The sequence below is a fragment of the Equus caballus genome, chromosome 17, assembly GCF_041296265.1.
Source record: "Equus caballus isolate H_3958 breed thoroughbred chromosome 17, TB-T2T, whole genome shotgun sequence".
Taxonomy (NCBI): domain Eukaryota; kingdom Metazoa; phylum Chordata; class Mammalia; order Perissodactyla; family Equidae; genus Equus; species Equus caballus.
The window spans coordinates 41,487,045-41,493,044 of record NC_091700.1 but is presented as its reverse complement, the minus strand read 5'-3'; the positions used below and the strand labels follow the sequence as shown (position 1 = coordinate 41,493,044).

At 41.4% G+C, this 6,000-nt stretch overlaps 1 long non-coding RNA gene across 2 annotated transcripts in view; it reads left to right on the top strand.

The window, feature by feature from the left end:
• The first annotated feature begins 4,961 nt into the window (after positions 1-4,961).
• LOC111768581 (uncharacterized) overlaps positions 4,962-6,000 on the top strand; it is a 186,888-nt gene continuing 185,849 nt past the window's right edge. For both annotated transcript variants that reach the window (XR_011427727.1, XR_011427726.1), the window contains exon 1: positions 4,962-5,327. This is a non-coding gene — a long non-coding RNA (uncharacterized lncRNA). The remainder of the gene's footprint in view (positions 5,328-6,000) is intronic.

Genomic DNA, 6,000 nt, shown 5'->3' with positions numbered 1-6,000 from the left:
TTTGTGTCTTGCACACTTCAGCTCATCAGGCTTGTTGGCAGCTAATGGAGTACCCTTCCTGCGGGGAGGGGGTGGACCCTGGGCCTTGTTGCATGCAGGAGGCTTGCTGGGCTGGAGAAGTGGGAAACTCAGCAGTCCCTTCTCCCTTGGGGCCTGGATGGGCTTGGATGAGCAAGACTTTGAGGAGCACTAAGGGCAGCTTTCAGGCTCTCCCTGAAAGGCTGAATGGGCCCTGTCCTGGCAGAGGCATTCACTTCACAGTACTGTGTTTTGTTTTTCATCACTAGGATCGCTCTGTAAGACAAGTGTGTGTGTGCACGTGTGTGCGTGTGTGTGTGAAATTCTTAGAGCTGCCCTCTTTGTTGAGCAATAAAACTGAAAACCATCACCAGCTCAGATTTACATCCTGAAATCACAGCCTGTCTGATAGAGCCTTCCTTAGGTTCAGCCACAGCTTGCTTTATAGTCAGACGCTGATACGCTTCACGTTTCTCTTACTGAAGTGACAAGGCACAGGCAGATTAGGAATTTATGGTAAAACAAACTATTGGAGGCATTATACTCACTAGAATTTCACATTTAATTTTGTTATTTTTACTTTCTTACATCAGGCCTTTTAAATCCTGGAAGGACAGCAGACATTTGGGATTTTTTTTCTTTTGTTCTGTTTGGAAATAAATTCCCTTAGTGTGACAGTTCAGACAAGCTGTTTGGACTGCCACCGTGGAACACTCCGGAGGTGGATGGGGAGGAGGCCTCTTGACTCCATGACAGGCAGGCTGGCCTGTCAGAGCTCCTGATGCCTGCTTTGTGCAGCTATGTGGAAACATTTGCTGTATCTCAAATGGGTCAGCAGATGCTTCAACCGATTACTATATGTTTTTGCTGAAATAATAATAGCGCACATCACATGTGAGGTTTCCCTGCCTTGTGATGATTAGAGCAGGAGCCTGTGGGGTCGGTCTGCCTGGGTTTGGATACAAGTTTCACTCTGTATTAGGCAAATTACTTAGCCCTTTGGTAGCTCTGTTCTTCCATTTGTAAAAGGGGGATAATGGCACCCACTTATTAGGGTTGTTGTAAAGATGATATGAGTTAATACCTAAAAAGTGCTGAGGGTAGTGGCTGAGGCATGGAAAATGCTCAGTTAAGCTGCTTTTACCATGACATCTAAGAGCACCTGAGAGACAAAGCTCTTACTGAAGGTTTTGCTTCTGTGTTAGACAGAATCATGGGACAGCATAAGTATGATGTCGAGGTCTTTTAGATAGGCTGTCTTTTGTGGCGCTCTTCTCTGCATCTCTCCCCACCTTCCAACCTGGGGTATTAACATTCTGCCTCCCCTCAGTGACTCTCAGGAGAGGCCAACCACCCTGAGCTGTAAATTTCCCAGGGACATATGCATTTTAACAAAGGACAAAAGGATGAATAGAATGGAGGACAGTATTTGGGGGACTGGCTAATGACTTCCTAGACCCCTGACCAGAAGTCTATGAGAAAGGCGGATGGGGGAAGAGTAAGGAAAGTTGCCCAGTCATCAAGTGACACCCAAAATGCACCTTACTGAAGTTATTTGCCCCACATATTTTGCCAAATAGAGATTCTTTGCTTTACAAACTCCTCAGGCATTTGTATATCTTATATACACGTTTGTATAAATTACTTTAGATAATTCAGATTGCTTTCTTCTGAAAATCTAGCAGAGCTCTGATTCGGAAGGCCTAGGTGTTTTGTTTGTGGAACAAGGCGGAGGAAGGAAGATGTGTTGGGAATGTGGTTCTCCGGAGGAGGGTTGGTTTGGGTGGGGTGCTGTAGTGGGGGCTACGGCCGGAGGCAGCTTGTGAGCCTTGTGTTTCTGAGGGCCAAGGAGAAGGAAAAGGGAAATGGGGTCAGAATTCAGAAGAGGTGAAAGTCTGCCAAAGACAGTGCAGGTGGAGAGATTGTCCTTGGACATGCCTGGGTCAAACCTCAGCTCTTTTCCAGCTGATGCCTCTGCATATTAGGGCAGTTATTTCATTCCCTAATGATGGGATTTTTCTCTTTTGGAGCCTAATCAACTATCTGATGCTATGACTTAATTTCTGTGGTTTAACATTTTTTATTTCCAAAGAAGAGCAGGATTTTGGAAAGTGAATCCCTTTATTCTTTTAGCATTTCACTTCTTTCTGGTGTTAAAGGTGGGTAGAGAAGTTTATTAGTTTGCTAGGGCAGCCGTAACAAAATGCTGCAAACTGGGTGATTTAGAACAGAAATTTAGCATCTCACAGTTCTGGAGAGCAGAAGTCCGAGGTCAAGATGTCAGCAAGGCTGGCTCCTTCTGAAGGCTGTGAGGGAGAAATTTGTTCCATCTCTCTCTCTTAGCTTCTGGTGGTTGTCTTCTCCCTGTGTGTCCTCACATTGTCTTCCCTCTATGCCTGTCTGTTTCTGTGTCCAAATTTCCCCTTTTTCTATGGAGACCAGTCACATTGGTTTAGAGGCCCATCTTACTCCAGTATGACTTTATCTTAACTAATTACATTTATAATGACCCTATTTCCCAATAAAGTCACATTCTGAGGTACTGGGGTTAGGACAAGGACCAGTTATCGCCAGCTGCTGTTACTTTGTTGGAGGCAATATCAGCATGTCATATGTTTCCATCTTTCCCTCCAAGGTGTCCGCATATCTCGCCACCATTTAATAATAAATAAAATTTGAGGATAAATTTTGGGGATGTCTTTACTAGCTTCTCCATCATATGGGCAGGTATAGACTGTATTGAACGAGTGTAACACTATCCCTGGTGCTCCCAGAGCAGCCATTTCTCTCTCATACATTTGACTCAGTGTTCATGGGCCCATTTTCAGACATAATTGTACATCTGAAATTATGGCATTAAGCTGACTGTGGTGGAAGGAAGGGGTTTTCAGTTTACCCAGTGGTTTCCAGTTGTCTGAGCATCTGGACTGCTCTCAAGAAGAGGACCTCTTATTGGAGTAAATGTGGGCCTGCTCACCAGACTTCTGATTTGAAGAGGATGGTTGGTGCCCACAAGAAACCAAAAGAAGCCAAACAAAACCCAGGACCCCTAGAAAACACTGGTAAGTTTAAGGAGGTATGCTGCAGAAAAAAACATGGAAGAACCATTTGGAAATTTATCTAATTTAATCCTATGGTAAGCTCCTTACCACTAAGAAACTCCTTCGAGTGAGTGGAACACAGCAAGTTTTAAAGAACTTTTTACATTTCTTTGACTGAAGTCTTGTACTGGGAATTTATCTTAAGGAGATGATTGAACAAGTAAATAGGGATTTATGTATAAGAATGTTCATTTCAGTGTCTTTATAACAACCAAAACCCAGAAATCATTTAAACACCCAATAGTAGGGGACCAATTAAATAAATTATGATGTTATGTCAATTCACTGGAATGTTATGTAGTTATTAAAATGATGTAGAATCTATTGATATTGACATACATTTATAATTTATTGTTAAAGTTACAGAATCGTATGTATAAATGCAACATTTTTATAGGAAAAATTGTTTTCACAAGCCTAGAAAAAAGTATAGAAAGATATACAGCAAAATATTGATGGTGATTATCTTAGGAGATTGGGTTATGAATTACCTCTATTAAAAATATTTTTCCACATTTTCTGAATTTTTTACAATAAGTATGCATTATTTTTATAATAAAAATTTTAATGAGTCAATATGAAAATTACCTTTGGAGGCTCTGGATAGCTACTTTACATCTGGAAATTTTGGTTTTCTCAGCTCAATAGTTCTTGAACAACCGGCCCCATTTAGATTCTGACATCATAAACCTCTATACTTTTGATCAAGAGGCTTACATTTAATAAAGCTCAAGGACTACCTACTGCTCCCAGAACTGTTCAAAGCCCATTTTACCTGGTGAGTTCTGATCTTCTCTAGATTGCTGGGGGTACACGCATGGGATTGACTAGGAAGGAGCATGAAGAGGACTTGCTGGAATGATGGTCATGTTCTATATCTTAATACTTACTAGTGGTTTGGGTTACACAACTGTATGCATTTATCAAAGCTTTTCCAATGATATATTTAAGATTTGTGTGTTTCAGTGTGTGTAGATTTTACCAAAAAGGGAAAAAAAAATCATACAAAATGCTTAACTCTAATTAAAGATAATGCATGCGTAAGTGTCTAGGGACGCAGTGTTTTGATGTCTGCAACTTACTCTGAAGTGTTTCCAAAAATCAAGATGTGTTGATGAATGGGTAGAAGGATAGGTACGTGGAGATCTATATGTGAAAAAGCAAGTTAATAAAATGCTATTTATGATATCTAAATGGTGGGCATATGGTTTTTCACTATAAAATTGTTTCAACTTTTCTGGAAGTTTGAAAATTTTATAATAAAATGTTGATAAAAAAGTATTTGACAATTGTTACTGAGTGTGCAATTTGTTCTGACTTCTTCCTGTCACAGATTAGTTTTGCCTATTCTGGAATTTACAGTTAGAATAGTTCTAGGATAACACAACTGCTTTTGAGAATGAAAGGGAGTTTTTCTTTTATTAGTAACACTGTAAATTTCTGAGATGATGAAACGTGGCCCTCAGGGTTCTAAAGTACATAGAATCATAGATTATTATCAGTGGGTATTGTCCTGGGCAGAGCAGTAGTTTACCTCTGGGTCTGGTCGACAAGAGATAGCTTGAACTATGTTCTTGGGCAAGTCACTTCCATTAAATTTTCTCCTTTGTGGAATGAAAAGTGAAAAGCTTTTGGAAGGGAACCTGGTGAGCAATCAAATAAACACAAGTTTGCAAGTGTCTGGCCAAAGATTATTTGTTAGTCAGCTGAAAGCAAGGAGACACTCTGCTGGCTGGCTGCCCCCAGGGACAGGGGCACATCCTGCACAGAGGCCCCAGCTGGGAAGGAGGGGCAGGGGAAGAACAGTGACCCTCAAGGAGGGGTGGGCAGGCCACGGACCACTTCACCTTAGGCATTTCTTTTTTTCTCTTTTTCTCCCTTTGCCTTCTCTGTCCTCTTGACCTTTAATTTCCTTTCTTTTCTTTCTCTTCCTTTTCTGTCATTCCCCTGTGGCAGCCAAACATTTTGGTGCCTTTGCTTGCAGCTCCTACAGTCGGCCAGACGCTCTAGGCTTTGGGGTGTTTCCTTCCCACAGCCCTCTGGAGAGTGTAACGACAATTTCTCCACACCCACTGGGTTGCTCGGCTTTGCCGTCCCACTTAGCAGGGCTGGGGAAGTGAGAGCTGCTAACCCGCCGAGGCTGTGAGTCAGCATTTCTCCCCATGGACGCAGGCCTGGGGAGAGACCCTGGGAGAGGATGTGGAGGAGGTACTTTCCTTTCCCAGACTGGAGATCAGACATCCCCAGGGGCGGGAAGGTGGGGCTTGCGGGGAGTGAGAGGCGGGGGGGAGTGAAAGATGGGGTCGGGGGAGGGGGACTGGGAACGTAATTGTACATGTTCCTGTGCAAGTACTCATCACTGAATTTGTGGGAACTAGTGTCACAATTCTAAAATGTGTTCTTAAAGACTTGGGCTCTTAAAAAGATTATTTGAAACTGAATTTTATACAGGTCTCAGAAGTTTGAGAAAATATACCTGCTGAGTATGAGAAGGAGAAATACATATAACTAGTTAAATTACATTCTCGTGTCTAAAATGTATAATATAATTTTCGGGACATGCTAAATGTTTACAACATCTTTAAGAAGGCTTTTTTTCTTATATTTAAAATTTCAGTTTGATGCTTATAAAAAGCTTTACACATAATAGGCACATAATAGGTATTCAGTAAGGTTTTGTTGGTCACAGGAAGTGCAGTAAATTAAAGAGATTATAAGAGATTACTCTGTATTTAAGGGATTGAGATTTTTCTACTATTTTTAGCCAAAGAACAATACACACTTTTGAATTCCAAGATTCCTTATTACTGATTGGGAGTTTGACTGTTTTGCAAAAACTGGTTGCCACATAATGTTATATGATGGTGAGATATCTTTCTAA